Here is a 22,420-nt window from a genome sequence, read left to right on the forward strand (position 1 = left end):
TGGAATCCTCTACATCCACATCTGATGCCCGAATCACCACCATAGAGCAAGAACAGCGTGCCTTTCGCCGCCATCTTGTTGACATACAACTTAAGTTAGATGACGGCGAGAACAGGAGCAGGCGCAACAATTTGCGCCTCCGTGGCATCCCAGAAGTCACCATGGGGTCAGACCTGCGCGCAACTGTGGCAGCTATTCTCAATCAGGTGCTCGGGAAACCACCTGCTGCAGAGCTGGAGCTGGATAGGGTCCACCGTATCCCAGGACCCAGGACACCCCCTGCTGAATCACAGGATCATGAAGCCATGGACCTCATGTCCTGTGCAGGGTGCACTTTTTCACTATTAAAGAGGAGATCATGCGCCTGGCGTGGGAACGTGGCCCAATTGACTTTGATGGGGCGTCGATCAGAATCTACCCGGACATCTCCAGGCAGACAAGAGCAATGAGAGGCCTTTTGAGACCGCTGCTAGAAGTGATCCGGTCGGCGGAGGCGACGTATCGCTGGGGACACCCCTTCCATCTCATCGTGCGGAGGAGAGGAGCAGAATTCTACCTACGCTCACCGGACCAACTCCCAGATCTGTTCAGTTTCCTAGCTAAGCCGGCTGTTAGTGTCCCCAACTGGTTTGACTACCTGCTGTCTCTGGAGGCCCTGGGCCCACCTCTGCCCAGGCCGCAACGTGTCCGTAGACCGCGCTCACGTGCCACTAGCCGTGAAAATGTTAGACCTCACCCGAGGTCCTCCGAAGCTTAACACTTCATCCCATCCCAAAGACTGGTAAGACAAGATGAACATTTACACTACATCACCACCCTGGACATCCCAAGAACATTAGATCTTCCCTTACAGAGGGTTTGGGAAACCGTTTAGATAGGCAATATCCCAGATCAGAGTTGACTACCATACATAAATACACGTTCAGAATTCTTGTCCCAGGGATGTGCCTTTGTACCCCTCTCGGGAGTGACGGGTTGTCAACTGACTCTAACTGACCTGCTTGGGGAGGTGCTGGGTTGATTCAGTCTACTGGTGACCTGGGCCTGCTCGCCTATACGCCGCCTCTCCCATACGGACTCGCCACTGGTGGACGGCTGGGGGGGGCGGATGCAGTGGGGGGGACGGTTGATGGGCCGTTAATCCCAGCGCCTCAAGATGTTATTGCTAAATTTTAAGCTGTCCTGGACAGGTGGGCTCCACATTGTTAGATTTGAGTCCTGGAGGCCTGGTCTGTTCCCCAGCTTCCCCCTCCCCCCCCCCTAATAGTTCATTGATTCATCTGACTCGCTGCTAGTCACCCGGGTTGCCCCCGGGACCCCTTCCGCTTTTTAGCTCCCCCTGGGAGGATATGCAAGTAGTTTTGTGGTGGGAGGGGGAGGGGGGGGGGTAGTACTATGACAATTTGGTTCTATGGTTTTATAACGTGTAGCAACCCCCAGGGACATGACAACTATAGTTAGCATGCTCTGTCTGTTATGCTCTGTTATGACTTTTATAATGGTATATTTCATTTTATTATCATCTTATTGTTTTACATTTGTGATGTTGGTTCTGATCCCGCCTTTCAGGGCTCGCTTCGGTATTCATCGTTGCGAAAGTCAAAGGCCCTTGGTCCTGACGCTCCGGGACATACCGTGGGGCGCCATTATGGACCCTGCCGGCAATATCCCGCGCTTGCACTGATAAGGGGATTTGTTATGGCGTCCGTGGGCCTCCCGGAGACACAGTCACCAACTGGTCGCGGCGGAGGGTGTACGGTAGTAAATGTGGCAGGTATCTATTAGCAAAGGTTGTGTTTTGTTATGTCAGCTCTCATATTAGAAACAATATGATTCTCAGAGGCGCTATTCCCCCACATCTCCACTTTCTATATTCACTCAGATTACTGCCTAAATTCTACTTATTCTCGAGTAGAACTTAACGCACTTTCCACCCCCACATTAGGGCGGTCCCCTGACTGGACACTTTAAGTGTACAACAGGGGCCCATAGTTAGTCTACGACAGGAATCGATTTCCTCCCTCACCCCATCCCTCCTCCCCTCCCCCATTCTCACCTTACTACTCCCCGCCCCCCTCTCTCCGGTTTACTCTTTCTCTTCTTGTCCTCCGCCTGAAGGGGGTTCTGTATTTGGGAACTTCCCATACGCATACTGCCAACCATTTCCCTGCCAGAAGACACAATGGGTCACCTTAAGGTCACCTCTCTAAACGTGCGGGGCCTCAATGTCCCGGAGAAGCGCTCGCAGCTACTGGCTGATTTGCGTAGGGGCAAAACCCACATAGCTTTTTTGCAGGAAACGCACTTCCGGGCAGGTTCTATACCTAGGCTAACTAATAGGGCCTTTCCTATAGCATACCACAGTGTCTCTCCGGTCTCCAGGTCCAAGGGGGTCAGCATCATTTTGGCCGGGTCGGTTCCATGGGTATTCGAGGCACAGCGGACAGACGAGCAGGGTCGCTTTCTTCTCCTAAAGGGAAGGGTGTTTGATGTGCGGGTCACGTTCGCAAATGTCTACTTCCCTAATGTGAATCATCCTCAGTTCATGCGCAAGCTCCTCTCTGAGCTCTTGGAGTTCTCAGAGGGGATGCTTATCTTTGGCGGAGACCTTAATTTTGCCATGGACCCGGCCATAGACGTCTCACGAGGATCCTCACACATGTCCTACTCACGTCTGAGGCGCCTCAAGACGGACCTCCAAACCCTACACCTAGTCGACCCGTGGCGGCTGCTTCACAACCAAGACAGAGACTATACCTTTTTCTCCCAGGTGCACCACACCTACTCACGGCTAGACTATCTGCTGCTGTCACATAAGGATCTTGACAAAGTGGTATCAACGTCCATAGATGTCATATCCTTCTCTGATCATGCACCGGTCCACCTGACTCTTCAATTGGGGTCGATGAATAGGTCCCCCCCATCTTGGCGACTAAATGAAGCACTGCTTCAATCAGAGGAAACCCGTTCGGAGATACTGAACGCATTACGGGAGTACTTCGCTGTCAATGAGGGGTCAGTTCCCAACCCCCTTGTGGTCTGGGAAGCCCACAAGACGGTTGTGAGAGGGGCACTGATCAAAATAGGAACCCGCCTCAAGCGAGATAGACTGAAACGTACTGAGGAACTCCTTGCATCAATTCGTAAACTAGAGAGAATACATAAAGCTAGTCTTGCCCGCGCAACCTTCCGAGACCTACAGAAGGCCCGTGAGGAACTATGTACACTGTTATTCCATAAGACCAAACAGAAACTAGCGTGGGCACACCGTACCATGTTCGAGTTTTCAAACAAACCCGGGTCACTCCTGGCCAGAGCCCTGCAGGGCCCTCGCACGAAAACATATATCCCTCACATACAGTCATCCTTAGGACGGAAGCTAAATACATCTTCAGACATAGCGGAGGAGTTCCGCTCATTCTACACAGGCCTCTATAATTTGGAAAGAACGCAACCTATGGACCCCCCTCTAGAGGGCAGGCATTCCCCCCAAACATATGTAGCTGCCTCAGGCATGCCATCATTACCAGAGGATGTGAGGGAGGAGCTGGAGGAACCCCTGACGGTAGAAGAACTGGGGGTGGCACTGGCCTCCTCGAAACCGAAAAAGGCTCCTGGCCCAGACGGGTTAACCCCAGTGTACTACAAAACCTTTTTTGACACACTGTCAAAACCTTTGGTTTCTGCCCTTAACACCCTCACGGAGGGGAATGCCTTCCCAATAGACACACTAAGGGCTTATATCTCCCGTCACTTTGTGGGAGCTATCGTCCTATTGCACTCCTGAATTCAGATCTTAAACTTTTTGCCAAGATCTTAGCCAACAGGCTGCTCCCCCACATACCGAGTCTGATACACAGAGACCAGGCAGGCTTTGTACCGCTACGTGAACCAAGAGACAACACTATCCGAGTTATCAATCTGATTCATGCGGCAAAGACCACTAAAAAGGCTCTTCTCCTGCTGTCTACCGACGCGGAGAAGGCCTTTGATCGCGTCAAATGGTCCTTTATCAGGGCAACTTTAGAACACATAGGTCTTCGCTCATCCATGTTGCAGTGGATACTTTCCTTGTACACTCGCCCTACTGCGTCGGTAAGGGTGAACGAGACGAGATCGGACTTCTTTGATATCCGAAATGGTACACGACAGGGATGCCCCCTTTCCCCTCTGATCTTTATCCTGTCCCTGGAACCCCTGTTGTGCACAATTAGGGCAAACTCCGACATTGTAGGCTACCCGAAACCCTCAGGATCCCATAAGGTAGCCGCCTTTGCGGATGACCTCATCTTCTTTTTGACGGAACCACTTGCTTCTCTACCCAATCTGTTACAATCCCTCCAAGAATACGGTACTCTCTCCTCGTTTCAGATTAATTTAACCAAATCCTCCATCCTTAACATAACGGCAGAAACAGGAGTTGTCCAACGTTTACGTTCGTCCTTTCCACTGAAATGGGCAACCAAGCTTATACGATACTTAGGAGTAGACATCACATCAGATCCAGCGGAATTGTACTCGGCCAATTTTTACCCACTACTTCTACGCCTTAAAACTGACCTCCTACACTGGCACTCCCTGACGCTGACGTGGTTCGGCAGATGTAGTGCCCTTAAGATGACTCTGCTGCCAAGAGTGTTATACCTGCTTCAGGCTCTCCCCATCCGACTGCCTCCAGCGTTTTTCAAACGTATTGACTCCATGTTCCGGGCATTTGTCTGGTCCCACCGCAAACCGCGAGTCCGACTGCAACTTCTCCATCTGGCGAAAAGTAGGGGGGGGTGGGCTTGCCGGATATTAAGGCTTACTACAGAGCGGTCCACCTAACTAGGTTGGTGGACTGGCATTGTCATGCTGAGGCGAAACATTGGGTTGCAATGGAGGAGGAAGACTCCGGGGGTTCGGCCAAGAGTTGGCCCTGGATCACAACACCATTGCCCAAGGGAATCACAGAACACCCTACTCTGGGCAGCACCTTAACGGTGGTCAGAGATGCTTTTCGGCACTCATCTGTGTCCCCGCAGCCGTCCCCCATGGTCCCGATTCTGGGTAATCCGGAGTTCCCACCTGGATTGCAGAGCCCACAATTTAAGCGACTCGCAATAGACAACAGGTTGTATTTACACGACTTCATAGAGCCCAATGGCCAACTTTCCCTAAACGTCGGGACGGTGACGACAGACCCTCCCCTAGATTTCTGGAGCAGCTTGCAGCTGCGGAATTTTCTACGCAGCTATCTACGGAAACCAGGGGTTACCCGCAAACTAACTGAATTGGAGCTCATCTGCCACCGGGGGGAGCCGATACGACACTGCCTGTCACTGATATACTCATCCCTAACCCAACCAGAGGAGGGATACGTACCCTCGTTTCTCACTAAATGGGAGGGGGAACTTGGAATCCAATTCACTGATGTACAGAGACAAAAAATTCTTTACTTTGCCCAGAAATCCTCAATTGCGACCAGGGTTCAAGAAACTGGTTACAAAATCATGACACGCTGGTACAGGGTCCCTGCCATCCTTCATCGTTTCTTCCCTCAACTGCCCAGCCTCTGTTGGCGTTGTGGTACTGAGGAGGGGACGATGTTACACATTTTCTGGTCATGCCCCAAACTTGCCCCTTTCTGGCTAGGGGTGGCCCGCACAATCGGTCACCTCACGGGTGTTTCCCTGGAGGGGAACCCTGCAGCCTGTCTGCTCCATCTGTCAGATCGACCCATTAAAAAATACAAGACCTCTCTCACCATTCAACTTTTGAATGCCGCAAAGGCATGCATTCCCCTGTGTTGGAAATTGGAGAGACCACCGGCGAAATCCTTGTGGTTCACCAAAGTCAATGAACTAAGGGATATGGAGGATCTCACGGCTACCCTACACAATAGGGAGGAGGCCTTTCGGGAAACCTGGAGACCCTGGCAGCACTTTATATACACGGAAGCATATCTTCAGGAAATGGAGCAATCCAGCAACCAAGCTAACTGAATGAACATGCTCCACACTTCAGGCGGAGGTCAATCCTCCTTATATTTCGTATTCTCATATTTTCTGTACTCTTGCTCTCTTATATCTTAACCCCCCATCTTCTACTCCCCTCTCTGTTCCCCTTCCTTTCCTCACCCTCCCTCCCCCCCTTATCCTGACATATCCCTTACCTATCCCCGGGGATATTGGTCTCTGTCTAACGCATTCTCATGCATGGGTCTCCCTACGGCCAGATACAAAGCAAATCTTAAAATCAACTACCTTCTCATTTGGTCCCATGTCTGGGTTTCATAGCTTTTTAGATCCCCACCTTTACTATCTTTACCGGAAAAAAAAAAAACTTCATCTATCACTGAGTGATGCAATCTACCACCTCAGGGAATCAGTACCGAACCAAGCCACTAAGACCCCGGAGCACTCTCAAGGTCCTATTTTTGGGCAGTAGTGTTATGTGGGGGTATAATCCCCACAAACTGTGAATATGGTGCTAATTTAAGTAATCAGATATTCTGACCTTGCTGTTTTTGATATCTCGGGTTATAAACTTCTTCTGTATTCCATTTGCTTGATTCTAACACTGTTGTATAAATGAATATGTAACTGGTTGTACCTACTCAGTGTGAAAATAAAGGAATTTAAAAAAAAAAAAAAAAAAGAAGTGCAGGAAATACTTTTTCAAATCGATGTGGCACCGCAAAGTCGGCGTTTGCACCAAATTGAACAGTGCGATTCCTGGCAATAGGGTGCGATTTGTCATGCGTTTTAACCTGTCAAAACGCATGACAAGTCCCTCCAATGTGAACGGGGGGCTTAATATTGCACATTCACAAGATCAAGTGTATGAAGTCATGCGCGTCACCTCGTGCATGCTCTGTATGACGCTTCATGCAACTGTTGCAAAAGAGTGAAGAACGCAAAAACAGTATACACATGGTCCTCCACCGAAGAGAAAGAACCCTGAGCCCCAGGGCGCAAGACTCCTCATGGGGACTGGGGTACTTGTGGTCCGTATGGCTGAGACCAGGTGGACCCCATTCTTCACAGTTTAGGTAGATTTGCCTGAAGACAATGATGATGTTGCCTTCCCAAGGGGCTCCTGCATGGCCAGGGCTACGTCTCCATTGCCTTATGGAAACCAGTAAGTGGGCAAAGATAAAAGTAAAGTAAAGCGAAAGGAAAAAAATGTTAGGCGGTTTCATACCAGCATGCAGAGGTGTGTGCTGATGTAAAAAAGTTTAAAAGGTGACAACTCTGTCCTTGTTCCCAGTTGTGCTCCTGCATTGTCACCATGTCATACAGGCTTCTGGTGGAGACTACAAGTGTTCATTTCAATATGCAGGCATGGTGCATGGTTGCCACCTTTAGGAAGCCTTCCCCCTGAGAAATGCTATGTAGCCATCCGTCAGGGGCGGCCCGTCCATTAGGCATACCTCCCAACTTTTTGAGATGGGAATGAGGGACACCTATCAGCAAAAGTATGCAGGCATAGGACACACCCTTTGCCACGCCCCCTTAAAGGAGAATTGTACAAAAAAACAAGATTGGTTAAACCCACAAGTGATTTTTTTACCACTACTATTCCTTTATATTGGCTTTTGGAATGTACAAATGCAGCAATTTAGAAATCAGATGAAAGGTTTAGCGCTGGAAAACATTTTGAAAGAAAAAAAGTGCATTTTATATACATCTATATAGATCAGACCAAAATGAGGGACAAATGAGGAGGAATGAGGGACAGAGAGACATTGCTCCAAATCAGGGACAGTTGGGAGTTATGCATTAGGGGCGCCGCCCCCTCTCTCCAGGCCACCCCTATATGCAATGAATAGATTCATGCATAGCATGAATCTATCCATAGCCGCCAGGGCCACCCCCTATTCATGAGTCCGGCCCCTTTCAGGGCACTGGGCGCATTAATTACAGCAGCCAGGGTTTTTCTTTTAAGCACCTGATTAGAGCCAGAGACTCTAAGACCCCTTTCACACTGGCATGCTTTGCAGGCGCTACAGCGCTAAAAATAGCGCCTGCAAAGCGCCCTGAAAGTGCCGCTGCTTTGTCTCCAATGTGAAAGCCCCGAGGGCTTTTACACTGGAGTGGTGCGCTGGCAGGAGGGAAAAAAAGTCCTGCTAGCAGCATCTTTGGCTCGGTGAAGGAGCGGTGTGTATACCGCTCCTTCACCGCTCCTGCCTATTGAAATCAATGGGGCAGCGCGGCTATACCGCCGGCAAAGAGCTTCTGCAGTGACGCTTTGCGGTGGTTTTTAATCCTTTCTCGGCTGCTAGCGGGGGGTAAAACCACCCCGCTAGCGACCGAATACCGCCGCTAAAACGACAGTAAAGCGCCGCTAAAAATAGCGACGCTTTACCAGTGACGCACCTCCCGCCCCAGTGTGAAAGGGGTCTTATAGGCTTCAAAATAAGGTGGGCTCGGGATGCAGAGAGTGCGATTGGAGCCCACCCAGGTGTGTTGCACCAGCGAATGAACATTGCAACACTGATCCTCCTCTCTGCCAAACGGGAAGTGGGTCTGATACCAATCACCCCATTGGATGAAAGGACAGGCGAACCTATTGGACGCCTAGGAGGAGGGGAGGAGACGCACGGCGGAAGCGAGGAGGAGAAAAGCTGCTGGTCAATGCCTGGATGCCCGGGCCCTGCCGATGCCTGGATGCCCGACCCCCGCCACTGCTCCTCGGATGCCCACCGCCTAGATGGGGTAAGTGCCGGAGGATCGACCAGCAGACAGCGGGGGGGATTTGAGTTGCCGCGGGGGGGTTCGGTTGTTTGCCGCCCCCCCCAAACAAAAAACACCAGCCGCCACCGCGACAATTGCTACAAAGAGGCTAGGAGATCAGCAGCACTGAGGAAAAATGTGCTTTAGAGAGTAACTGCACTTTTGTGGAGAAAAAAACATTCCCCTCTGGGTGATCAATGTACATTGCAGGGATTTCAACAAATTTGTTACAGATTCCTACCTTTTGCTATTCTTAAGAACAAGCTATTTGCTGCATTTGCAGGGTTCTAATGAGGAAAGGCAGGGTCTGCATCCTTGTAGACGTTATATCCCTTTGGAAGTATCTCACCAAAAATTACATTTTTCTTGCAGGGGATGCTAACAATCTGTATCTTAAGCCTCGTACACACGATCGGATTTTCCGCAGACAAAGCATCAGACTTTTGTCCGAAGGGCGTGTGCCCTGAACTTGTCTTGCATGCAAACGGTACACAATTGTGGGCCAACAGACACGACGAACGTAGTGACAGACTACAAAGAATTTCAGCTCTTGAGCACCACCATTTGGGCATCTTCTGCTAATGTCGTGTTTGGTGAGCATTGATTCCGAGCATGCGTGTTTGTACTTTGGACTTTTGTGTGACAGACTTGTGTACACACAATACGAAAATCTGACAACAGACCGTTGTCTGAGGAAAATTTACTAGCCTGCCATCCAACATTTGTTGGCGGAAAGTTGGCCAACAATTGTCTGATGGAGTGTACTATTTTGGATTGGATTTTAGGCCAACAGTCTGTCATCACACAATTCCCGGACGAAAATCTGATCATGTTCATGAGGCTTTAGTGTAGACTTCTGGGAAAATCAGTGAGCCAATCACACAAGCAGAAAATTATGTTTTTGGGGGGTGTTCTGCACACATTCTCTACGCAGAACACCTCCATGTTGCCATATTGGATTGCATTTTACAGAAAATTACAGCGCTGCAGATTGAAAAGGAAAGGTAATTAATATTAACATTTAATTACAATATGACTTGTGTAACAATTGTATTCGCTATATATATTTTTTTTATTTGCTACTTTTTCCCCTTTAAGAGTTACCCTTTAAGAAAATGGGGTTTGTGTACGTGACCAACTTTTTTTGGCTTTACGTCTCCAATGGAGCACAGGAGTGCACTTCGTTCTGCACTCCTGCGACCCATTTTCATCTCTCTGGAAAAATCCTGACTGTAAAAAACGCATGGAAAGTAAGTTATATGGGTTCCAATGGCATAGTTCACATCGGTGCAGTGCTATCCAGTGCGTTTCAGTTCCAGAAAAAAAAAGTACAACATGCTGCATTTTTCCTGCACAAGGCTGAACTGGAATGCGGAAAAAGCATTAAAAATGCATCAAAAAACACACTACAACCCCCCACGTGGAATGCATCCAGAAACAAATCATAAACACATTGGAACGCATAAAAAAATGTGTTAACAAACGCATCCGGAATGGATCTGGAGGACTTTTTGTGGTGTGAACGAGCGGTGAGCAAGCTCCTCCTGCCCTCTACACAGCTTGGCACTCATTGGAGTGCTTTTTTTTAACTATTACTATTCCTTTATACTGGCTTTTGAAATTTACAAATGCAGTAATTTAGAATTTGGATGAAAGGTTTAGCACTGGGAAACACTTTTTGAAAGATAAATAGTGCATTTTATATACAATTTTATATAGACCAGACCAAAATGAGGGACAAATGAGGAGGAAAGAGGGGCAGAGGGACAATGTTCCAAATCAGAGACAGTAGGGCATTATGCAGATACAGCATTGGACTGAGAATAATTTGGACCAAGGTGATGGTCGCTGTTTGCCACCATTACTAGTAAAAAAAAATAAAAATTTAACTTTAAATACATAAAAACATACCATAGTTTGTAGACGCTATAAATTATGCGCAAACCAATCAATATACTCTTATTGGGATTTTTTTTTACCAAAAATATGTAACAGAATACATGTTGGCCTAAATTTATGAAGAAATTAGATTTCTTTTCAATTTTTTTATTGGCTATATATTATAGTAGAAAGTAAAAAAATGTTAAAGTCAAAATTGTCGGTATTCTTTTGTTTATAGCGCAAAAAAAAGAAAACGCAGAGGTGATTAAATACCTCCAAAAGAAAGCTGTATTTGCGGGGAAAAAAAGGACGTCAATTTTGTTTGGGTACAGTACCGCACTTGTTAACCAGTTGCCGACCGCCACACGCCGATGTATCCCCCGGTGCCTTCGCCGGTCAGATTAGCTCCAGGAGCGATCCGTGCTGAGGGGGAGGCCACTGATTCATGGCCACCCCCTCACGATCGCTCTTGGCAAATGAGGAGCTTCCTCTGCTTCTGAACTGTAAACAGAAGCGGAGGAAGTGATATCATCGCTCCTCGGTGAAGCCTTTTCTTTCTGGCTTCCGAGGATAGAAGACATCTAGTAAGTGCACCAACACTACACATTACAGTAGAACACGCAGGCACACTTTTCACCCCCCAATCACCCCCCCTGCACCCCCTGTCACAGTGACACCAATAGCAATTTTTTTTTTTACTGATTACTGCATTGGTGTCATTTGTGACTGTCATAAGTGGTAGGGCATTTAGTGGTAGGCCCCTTTAGGTTTAGGGTACCCCCTAACCCCCCCAATAAAGGTTTAACCCCTTGATCACCCCCCGTCGCCAGTGTCACTAAGCGTTCATTTTTCTGATCGCTGTATTAGTGTCACAGGTGACGCTAGTTAGGCAGGTAAGTATTTAGGTTCGCCGTCAGCTTTTTATAGCGTCAGGGACCCCCATATACTACCTAGTAAAGGTTTTAACCCCCTGATTGCCCCCTAGTTAAGCCTTTCACCAGTGATCACCGTATAACTGTTACTGGTGACGCTGGTTAGTTAGTTTTTTATAGTGTCAGGGCACCCGCAGTTTACCTAATAAAGGTTTAACCCCCTGATCGCCCGGCGGGTGATATAAGTTAGGTTTTAGGGTCAGATAGGGTCTGCGTCACCCCAGGCAGCGTCAGGTTAGTGCTAGTACCGCTAACACCCACGCAAGCAGCATACACCTCCCTTAGTGGTATAGTATCTGAATGGATCAATATCTGATCCGATCAGATCTATACTAGCGTCCCCAGCAGTTTAGGGTTACCAAAAACGCAGTGTTAGCGGGATCAGCCCAGATACCTGCTAGCACCTGCGTTTTGCCCCTCCGCCCAGCCCAGCCCAGCCCAGCCCACCCAAGTGCAGTATTGATCGATCACTGTCACTTACAAAACACTAAACACATAACTGCAGCGTTCGCAGAGTCAGGCCTGATCCCTGCAATCGCTAACAGTTTTTTTGGTAGTGTTTTAAAACAGTCGCTGACAGGAGCTTTTTTACCTGTGAGTCTCAATACTGTACCACTAAATTTAGAGCCCAAAATGGCAAATCGAAGGTACAGTAGTGAAGAGGCCTGCACGTTTCTGAGCATGACAGATAGTGAAGAGGAAGTCACTCATCTGTCAGATTCAGGTTTAGAATACGAACCTGTAGACAGCAGCGGCTCCATGACAGATAGCTCTGACGACGGAGTTGTGGTCCCTGCCAAGGTCAGGCGTACCAGACCCCAATCTTCTTCTGCTGTTGAGGTGCAAGAACCGCAGGGCTCTCGTATGAAGCAGAGAAGTACTAGCGCTGCTATTCCTTCTGGTGAACTGGCAAGCACCAGCGGCCTAGTACACCCTGGTCGTACATCCAGCACTACAGTAACACTTGGTGACATGGCGAGTCCCATAAGTGCAGTTCAAGCTGGCGAGGTGGCAAGCACAAGTAGTGTCCCGCTGCCACCAAGAAGAAGACAAACACAGGCCCGTCGTGCCCATAATGCCCTTCCTGCTGCATTCGCCAATCCTAATTGGGAACCCACCACTTCTGCAGCACCCGTAATTCCCCCATTCACTGGCCAACCTGGCATTCAGGTGGAAACAGTTGATTTTACCTCACTTGATTTTTATTCACCGAAGATCTCTATAGATCTATTGTGGACCAAAGCAATTTGTACACTGGTCAACACATCGCCACTATTCCCCAGTCCTCCCTTGACAGAGATTGGAAACCAATTACGGTTTCCGAATTTAAGATCTTTCTGGGCCTATCCCTCCTCATGGGCATAACCAAAAAGAGTGAGTTGCAGTCATATTGGTCCACTGACCCGTGCCAGGGTACGATACTAGCAGATTTTGCGGTTCATGCATTTCAACAACAATGAACTCTGTCGTCCTCGTGGAGACCCTGGATATGATCGGCTCTACAAAATTCGGCCCCTCGTAAACCACTTCAATCAACGTTTTGCAGACTTGTTTACTCCCCATCAAGTTGTCTGTGTTGATGAGTTCCTGATTAAGTTTTCTGGCCGCTTGTCATTCAAACAGTATCTTTCCAGCAAGCGTGCCAGATACGGGGTCAAGATGTATAAGCTCTGTGACAGGGCCACAGGCTATACATGTAGTTTTATGGCTTATTCGCAAAGGGGTACCACTTGTACGTGGACAATTATTACACGAGCGTGACACTTTTTAGTCACTTGTTTGATCATCAGATTGGAGCATGTTGCACCATGCGATCTAATCGCCGGGGCTTACCCCAGAAGCTTGTTGATTCCCATCTTAGGCTGGGGGAGAGAGCCTGCTTGAAGTGTAATAACTTGCTTGCTATGAAGTGGAGGGATAATAAGAATGTTTTCATTCTTACCTCCCTTCATGCAGACAAGACTGTCCAAATTACTACGGCGACTGGTGTTGTGGAGAAACTCCTCTGTGTCTACGAATATATAACCAAAATATGGGAGGGGTGGACCTCAACGACCAGTTGTTGGCGCCGTACCTAATTGCCCGTAAGGCCAGACGTTGGTATAAAAAAGTGTCTGTATACTTATTTCAATTGGCTTTGCTGAACGCTCATGTGCTATACAGAGCTTCAGGACGGACTGGATCCTTCCTTAAATTCCAGGAAGAGATCGTCAGAGCCCTTCTGTTTCCAGACGGTGCTCCACCTCATCTTCCCAATCCAAATGCAGTAAGCCGGCTGCATGAGAAGCATTTTCCTTATGTCCTCCCAAGTACCCCTACCCAACGAGGCCCCCAAAGAAAATGTTGTGTCTGTAGAAAGCGCGGATATAGGCGTGACACCCGCTATTTTTGTCCCTCCTGTCCTGACAATCCTGGTCTTTGCATTGGTGAATGTTTTGAGCGCTACCATACACTAGTTAAGTTTTAGCATAGGGTACAGCGTTGCACAGACTAGGACACACTTTCACAGAGTCTCCCAAGATGCCAACGCATTTTGATCGTACCGAACCTGAAACCGAACCGTTACAGTTACAAATAAAAGTGTAAAAAAAAAGTAAAAAATACACAAAAAAATATATAAAATAAAAAAAACAAAAATAGTTGTTTTATTGTTCTCTCTCTCTATTCTCTATTTTTATATTTTGTTTTCAGGTACGCCATTCAACTGCAGCGCGGATTTATTTATCTTGACAGCAACAGCGTTTGCTCCCACGATACATAAAGCCGTGACTCCAGCGCTGTCGGAGGTAATTTCACCACCACAGTTAAAAAAAAGAGCATATATGCCGAAGCATGGGGGCAGCAGGAGCAGAGGAGCGATTTGCTCCTACCTTTTGCGGGTGGATGCCCCCATGCTTTGACATATATATATTTTAGGCACAGGTTGCGTTAAAAAATGTTTTATTTTTTACTATGTTTTTTTTGTATTTGCTTTGCAGGTATGGTATGTCTAAAGGCCCGTACACACGATCAGACTTTTTAACAACAAACATGCAAATTAGCTGTTTTGGAGCAACATCCGACCATGTGTACGCTCCATTGGACAAACTTTTTCAGTTTCCATCGGACTTTTGTTGGCTGTGCGAACGGACAAACTTTCCAGCAACAAAAGTCCGATGGAGCAAAGTCCGATCGTGTGTACACAAAGCCGTCAGACTTTTGTACAAACTACAGTACGCAGCTGCGAGAATGGTTCTCGGCGAAAGGGGACTGTACATCTCGCGCTGGCTGCAATAGGAAAAACACATTTTCCTATTGCGGCGAGCGCGAGAGGGAATTCCCCTCTGGGAGCATACCAGGCCCTTAGGTCTGGTATGGATTTTAAAGTGGAGGGCCACTCTGAAAAAAAAAAAAATTGCACCAAAAATCCTAAAAAAATAAAAAAAAAAAACATTTGAAAAAAAAAAAATTTTTTAAACTTACCTGAACCCTTTTTGCTAGGCAGTCTTCCTAATCTACCTGTTCCTATTCCGTGGCATGTTCTGCTCCTAACTGAGCGGCCCCGTTGCCTTCTGGGAACTGTGTGTGTTCCCAGAAAACCACAGGGCCATTCACAGATCGCTGCGCCGCTCGCGCGTGCACAGTAGGAAACTGGCAGTGAAGCCGCAAGGCTCCACTGCCTGTTTCCCTTACCTAGGATGGCGGTGCCGGGACCTGAGAGCCGAGTGACAGGTCGGCCTCGGGCGGCCGACATCACGGGCACCCAGGACAGGTAAGTCTACTTATTTAAAGTCAGCAGCTACAGTGTTTGTAGCTGCTGACTTTAAAAAAAAATTTTAGCTGGCCGGAATCCCGCTTTAAGGGGAACCCCCTATGCCAAAAAAACGGCGTGGGAGTCCCCCCAAAATCCATATCAGACCCTTATCCGAGCACGCAGCTCGGCCGGTCAGGAAAGGGGGTGGGGACGAGCGAGCGCCCCCCCCCGAGCCATACCAGGCCGCATGCCCTCAACATGGGGGGGTGGGTGCTTTGGGGGAGGCGGACGCCCTGCGGCCCCCCCACCCCAAAGCACCTTGTCCCCATGTTGATGAGGACAAGGGTCTCTTCCCGACAATCCTGGCCATTGGTTGTCGGGGTCTGCGGGCGGGGGCTTATCGAAATCCAGGAGCCCCTTTAATAAGGGGGCCCCCAGATCCCAGCCCCCCACCCTATGTGAATGAGTATGAGGTACATGGTACCCTTACCCATTCACCTAGGGAAAAAGTGTCAATAAAAAAAACACACTACACGGGTTTTTAAAGCAATTTATTAGGCAGCTCCGGGGGTCTTCTTCCGACTTAGGGGGTCTTCTTCCCACTTTGGGGGTCTCTCCAGCGTCTTCTCCCGGTGTCCGGTTCTTCTGCCGGCTCCTCCGCTATCTTCTACCGCTCTTTTACTAGCGGTGGCTCGAACTTTTGGGTCGTCTTCTTCCCTCTTCTTTTCTTCCAATGTTGACACGACGCTCTCTCCCGCTGGAATGGTGTGTGAGCGCTCCGCAATGACTTATATAGGCGGTGACCCCGCCCCCTTATGACTTCACAGTCCCAGGGCATGCTGGGACTGTGACGCCATAAGGGGGCGTGGTCATCAGATGACATCACCTGGTGACCCCGTCCCATGCCTATATAAGTCATTACGGAGCGCTTGCACAGCATTACATCGTGAGAGAGCGTTGTGTCAACATTGGAAGAAGAGAAGAGGAAAGAAGACGACGCAGAAGTCCGGGCCACCCCTAGCAAAAGAGCAGCAGAAGATAGCGGAGGAGCCGGCAGAAGAACCGGACACCGGGAGAAGACGCCGGAGAGACCCCCGAAGTCGGAAGAAGACCCCCGGAGTCGGAAGTAGACCCCTGGAGCTGCCTAATAAATTGCTTTAAAAACCTGTGTAGTGTGTTTTTTTATTGACACTTTTTTCCCTAGGTGAATGGGTAGGGGTACCATGTACCCCATACTCATTCACATAGGGTGGGGGGCCTGGATCTGGGGGCCCCTTATTAAAGGGGGCTCCCGGATTCCGATAAGCCCCCGCCCGCAGTCCCCGACAACCAACGGCCAGGGTTGTCGGGAAGAGGCCCTTGTCCTCATCAACATGGGGACAAGGTGCTTTGGGGTGGGGGGGCCACAGGGCGCCCCCCTCCCCCAAAGCACCCACCCCCCATGTTGAGGGCATGCGGCCTGGTATGGCTCAGGGGTGGGGCACTCGCTCGTCCCCACACCCTTTCCTGACCAGCTGGGATGCGTGCTTGGATAGGGGTCTGGTATGGATTTTGGGGGGACCCCCACGCCGTTTTTTCGGCGTAGGGGTTCCCTTTAAAATCCATACCAGACCTAAGGGCTGTGTACATTCCAGAAAATGTACCTTAGTTTGTAGACGCTATAACTTTTGCACAAACCAATAAATATACGCTTATTGACTTTTTTTTTACCAAAGACATGTGGCTGAATATATTTTGGCCTAAATGTATGACTAAAATTGAGTTTATTGGATTTTTTTAATAACAAAAAGTAGAAAATATCATTTTTAAAAAAAAATTTCTGTCTTTTCAAATACTGATCAAATACCATCATAAGAAAGCTATATGTGTGGGGAAAAAAGGACGCAAATTTAGTTTGGGTACAGCTTTGCATGGCCGCGCAATTAGCAGTTAGGAAGCAGTACACCCTGGCACCGCCAGAGGGAGCAATGGTCAATTGCAAAAAGACACAAATTTAGGTGAAGAAGGGAAGGTAACAATCCATCAAGTGGAGTAGCGTGCGCCCGGATGGCAACAGTATATATCCGATAAGTATCCGCTATGACAGGAGAAACCCCCCCCCCCGACTCCTGACTAGGTGATGAGACGGAACCCCCTATAGAACCTGCAAAGCTACCCAGAACCCAACTAAACATCCCGTGAAAGATTGGATAGAGCCTGAAGCCTGAGACAACCCAGACATGAGAATGAACTGCTTGTGAATGAGAGGATACGTGGGGGAAGGGAAGCAATGGCTGGCCCGAGGAGCCCCTGCAAAATGATAGCTGAGAAGACCGAAACTTCAAACAGACACCAGTGAAGTGCACAGTGAAAAGCCCCCAACCCCTGGCCTACCCATACTTGGTATGGGGAAGTGCGAGGGTGAGTGCAAAAGGACAACTGGCAGGAGTTCAAAATGCTGAATACCTGAAGGATGTGATGGAGTAGGCGGATGAGGCCCATGCACTATGGCAATAAGCATTGTCAACATGAAGAAACCATGCCAGACACAGAACACTGGTCCCACCTGATTCGATCGGGTCGTGCCTGTGACCTGACAACCGAGTCTGAATCCTGAACTGAGGAAGGAGGGCCAGACTCCACAGGCTGGGGATCGGAAAAGATGACTGGACTGATGTCCCTGAACAGTACTCCAGGCATCATCCTAAACAAGAGATCAGAGCCGAGAGTGGAATCTAGAATCATGACGACGTTTGCCCAACCTACCACTTGAGGACCGTCAAGGGGACGTGGCTCAGCACACATCCTGAGAGAGACTATGAATCCCTGGGGGTAACCAGGGCCTCTAAGCAACAGGACGTCAACTGAAAGAAGATTGACGACTGCTTCCGACCCAAGGGTGAGCCCAGTGGCAAAATGACATCTGCACCAATAAATTAGCCCTAACAAGGACTGATGAAAGTGAGTGCAAGCATGGTTGATAATGGTATGGATGCCAATACAGCCCAACCTGAGAACACAAACTAGAGAAATGACAGACAACCAGACATGAGAACAACAACGCCCCTCTGTGCCTACCTAAGTATGGGAACATGAGCAGAATTGTCAAGACCACTGCGCGTAAAATGAACCTGATGACGAATCCCCCCCCCCCTCGTGTAAGTAGTGAGTGAGCCCGAGTAACCTGCAGTGCAGAGACAGGTAATTAACTGAAATCTCAGGGCTGGTGTACTCACAGACCGTGGTGGGTAGTCGTACAGGTGTGGTGAATGAATGTGCATCGTATGACGTATGGTATACGGGTGAGAAGATTGTGGTCAACAATCATTAACAAACGAAACCTCAGCCCATATGGATCTGTAGACATGGCAGATCCTGACATGTGAGCCCTAGCTAACTGACCCAGGTACAAACAAGAACAAAGAAACGATGAGACATGACAAACAACGAAGATGAAAACAGCTACCGGAGTATATGCCATGACTGAACAACAATGCTCCTCTGAGAAACGCTGAGGCTGAAACGCTATGACAGAAATGCTGAGGCTGAACGCTGAGGCAGAAACGCTATGACAGAAATCTTGGGGCAGAAACGCAAGGACAGCAACGCTATGACAGAAAACGCTATGACAGAAATTCTGAAACTGAATGCTGAGGCAGAAACGTAATGACAGAAAACCTGGGGCAGAAATACAATGACAGAAACGCTAAGACTGAAACGCTAAGGCAGAAATGCAGTGACAGAAATCCTGGGGCAGAAATGCTGAGGCAGAAATGCCATGACAGAAATCCTGGGGCAGAATGCTATGACAGAACGCTGAGGCAGAAACGTGATGATAGAAATCCTGGGGCTGAAACTCTGAGGCAGAAATGCCATGACAGAAATCCTGGGCAGAAACGCAATGACAGAAACGCTGAGACTGAAATGCTGAGGCAGAAATGCAAAGACAGAATCCTGGGGCAGAAACGCTATGACAGAAATGCTGAGACTGAATGCCGAGACAGAAAAGTTGAGACTGAACGCCGAGCCAGAAATGCTGGGGCAGAACACTATGACAGAAACGCTATGACAGAAAACGCAATGATTGAAAAAAACGCCATGACAGAAAAACGCCATGACAGAAATCCTGGGGCAGAGACGCTATGACAGAAATCCTGGGGCAGAGACGCTATGACAGAAATCCTGGGTCAGAGACGCTATGACAGAAACCCTGGGGCAGAGACGCTATGACAGAAACCCTGGGGCAGAGACGCTATGACAGAAACCCTGGGGCAGAAACGCTATGACAGAAACCCTGGGGCAGAAACGCTATGACAGAAACCCTGGGGCAGAAACGCTATGACAGAAACCTGGGGCAGAAACGCTATGCCAGAAATGCCGAGACTGTATGCTGAGACAGAAATGCCGGGGCAGAACGCTATGACAGAAATTCCGGGGAAGAACGCTATGACAGAAATGCCGGGGCAGAACGCTATGACAGAAATGCCGGGGCAGAACGCTATGACAGAAATGCCGGGGCAGAACGCTATGACAGAAATGCCGGGGCAGAACGCTATGACAGAAATGCTGGGGCAGAACGCTAAGACAGAAATGCTGGGGCAGAACGCTAAGACACAAATGCTGAATGCTATGACAGAAATGCTTGGGCAGAATGCTAAGACAGAAATGCTAGGGCGGAACGCCAAGACAGAAATGCTGAATGCTATGACAGAAATGCTGGGGCAGAACGCTACGACCGAAATGCTGGGGCAGAACGCTATGACAGAAAATGCTGGGGCAGAATGCTAAGACAGAAATGCTGAACGCTTTGACAGAACTGCTAGGGCAGAACGCTAAGACGGCAATATTGAACGCTATGACAGAAATGCTGGGCAGAACGCTAAGACAGAAATGCTGGGGCAGAACGCCATGACAGAAAAGCTGGGGCAGAACGCTAAGACAGAAATGCGGAATGCTATGACAGAAATGCTGGGCAGAACGCTAAGACAGAAATGCTGAACGCTATGACAGAAATGCTGGGCAGAACGCTACAAAAGAAATGCTGGGGCAGAAACGCCACGACAGAAAAGCTGGGGCAGAAATGCCACGACAGAAAAGCTGGGGCAGAAACGCCATGACAGAAACAATGGGGCTGAACGCCATTACAGAAATGCTGATGCAGAAACGCTATGACAGGAACGCTATGACAGAAAAACGCTATGACCGAAAAAACTCCGCTGAGACTAAACACCTAGACAGAAACGCTATGACAGAAAACCTGGGGCCGAAACGCCACAATATAAACACTTGATACCCCACATAATGCCCCACGTGAATACCGGGAGGTGATCAGGCGGGTGAGCGCCCCACCATGAGAACTAGGAGCCGTGCGGGCGTCCCCTCCATGATGCACGGCGTGGTACCAGGGAGGTGATGGATGGACGCCCCCCCCCTGCATGAGCACCGGGAGAAGCGGGCGGGCAGCACCCTGATCAGATGGAGCCATGGAGAAAGAGGTTGGGTGGAGGATGGATGGACGGCCCCCTGCTCCCCCCCAGCATGAGCGCCGGGAGAAGCGGGCGGGCGGCCCCCCCACGATGCTGGAGGGAACATGGGGCTGAAAGGGAGGACGGGCGGGGCGGCCCCCACGATGCTCGTGGAACCCAGGTAAGACAGGGGGGGACGGGTGGGCGGTGGTGCCCGGGAGAGGAACCGACATCATTGCTGCGGCCGACCGCCGCTCTGTAAGGAGGCCGGAAGTGACGTGCGTCCACCCAGAAACGCCGACGACACCTGGCCTAGACAGAGGAGGAGATTTAAATAGCCCTCTCGGACTCCTCCCACAAATACAGGCTGGCCTCCGGCCAGCCTGACACATATTTTTTTAAATTGTTTGTTTTTTTTTTTTTTTTTTTTAGTAAAAAATAAAAAACCCAGCAGTGATTAAATACCATCAAAAGAAAGCTCTATTTGTGTGAAGAAAATGATAAAAATTTCATCTAGATACAGTGTAGCATTTGTCATTCAAAGTGCGACAGCGCTGAAAAATGGCCTGGGCAGGAAGGGTGTTAGGTGCCCTGTAGGCAAGTGGTTATAAGATAACTTTGTAAACTGGATTTGTTTGTAAAAGCAATTGTTTAACATTTACCAATTTATATTTTTGGTGATGATGGAAGTTAATGTTTATGTTTCCCACCTTCATGCCAACAGGGCCAAGATTGAGACACACATGGATCTCCACGCAAAAAATGTTTTACGGTTCAATGGTATGTCGGCATTAAACCTCCATCTTCTTGAAAATCATATATGTTCTGGTGCAAATATTATCCACTTAAGGCCCGCCCAGCCGCATTGTACTGAGGACAGGGGGGGTTGTTGTAAGCAATGTGCTGGTACGTCGCTGCCTACTCCCAGGTTTAGGGCGCACACATGTTCCCCATCCCCACTCAGCTCCTGCTGCGATTGTACACAGCGTCCCGACCAATGATTTGCCTCTTTACACCTTTGCCTCTGAATTTGAGGAGCACTATTTCCCTCAAGATGTCTTCTTGAGGGAAATGGTGCTTTGCCTACAGCGCCCCCCCCCCCCCCCCCGTTCTCAGTACGGGCGGTCGTTAAGTGGATAATATTTGCGCCAGAACATATATGATTTTCAGGAAGATAGAGGTTTAATGCCGACATACCATTGAACCGTAAAACATGTTTTGCGTGGAGATCCATGTGTGTCTCAATCTTGGCCCTGTTAATTGGCATGAAGGTGGGCAAAGAAGGACAACGAGATTGTGCTTAGAGACATGGATTGTATTCTTCTTCCAACATAAACATGAACTTCCATCATCACCAAAAATATAAATTGGTAAATAACAAAAAAAATTGCTTTTACAAGGAGAGCACTTTAACAGAAAGTACAAAACCTACCAAAAATATCTTGTATTTCTGCAAATCCCAGGCTTAATTAATAGTGACAACATAATGGCGCAGACTGCAGTCACTGGAGCTCCACTCTACACAGAAACCATGTACAGGAATCATGTCCCCTCCACTTCTTGTAGTGGAGCTCCAGCTGCAGAGATTCACAATAAAGTTCAGTATTAAAAAAAAAAAAAAAAGTGGAGTGGAGGCCACGTGTTTCCTGTCATCGATGGAGCTCCACTCTGCAGCCAGACCCCTTTCGTTAGCTGTGAGATAAACGTCAGCGT

At 48.7% G+C, this 22,420-nt stretch overlaps 1 protein-coding gene across 1 annotated transcript in view; it reads left to right on the top strand.

Annotated features, from left to right (window-relative positions):
- Window positions 1-22,420, top strand: part of PEX7 (peroxisomal biogenesis factor 7) — a 504,207-nt gene that overhangs the window by 60,160 nt on the left and 421,627 nt on the right. The window lies entirely within an intron of this gene.

Source organism: Aquarana catesbeiana, linkage group LG04 (genome assembly GCF_042186555.1).
Source record: "Aquarana catesbeiana isolate 2022-GZ linkage group LG04, ASM4218655v1, whole genome shotgun sequence".
NCBI lineage: Eukaryota > Metazoa > Chordata > Amphibia > Anura > Ranidae > Aquarana > Aquarana catesbeiana.